Raw genomic sequence first — 482 nt, 5'->3', positions numbered from 1 at the left:
CTACAAGTAAGGAAACTGCCTACTCATGTTTGTTTCCACTGTGTTCAGGGACAGAGGACATTGTGTACATCCTTTGTAAATAAACAGGATTGCACCAAAGAAATACCTGACCCATAGCATCAATTTCTTCCCCTAATGGAAACAACCCACCAGGCTCAACTGCTCAGGCCAAGATGGACACATGTGTGCATGTGTGTGTGTGCATCCATGCACGTACACACACAAGAGACATCTGAGCTAACAGCATTTTCACTGTGCATGCCAAACATCAGCCAGGTGCATTTTTGAAACTGCTGAAATAGTAACCACTCTGTCTCCAAAATCCCAGATTTCAGGAAGCACATCAGTCCTGCTTTAATGATTATGGTGCTTCCAGGGCTGGTGGACTACAATAAGTGCAATGGAAATAATGGATCATGGTATTGTGACTCTTTCATGATCTTAAGAAAAACAGCATGAGACCTTGCTTTGGATATAAAGTT

Source organism: Chrysemys picta, chromosome 6 (assembly GCF_011386835.1).
Source record: "Chrysemys picta bellii isolate R12L10 chromosome 6, ASM1138683v2, whole genome shotgun sequence".
Classification (NCBI taxonomy): domain Eukaryota; kingdom Metazoa; phylum Chordata; order Testudines; family Emydidae; genus Chrysemys; species Chrysemys picta.
Note: the sequence above shows the minus strand (reverse complement) of the source record.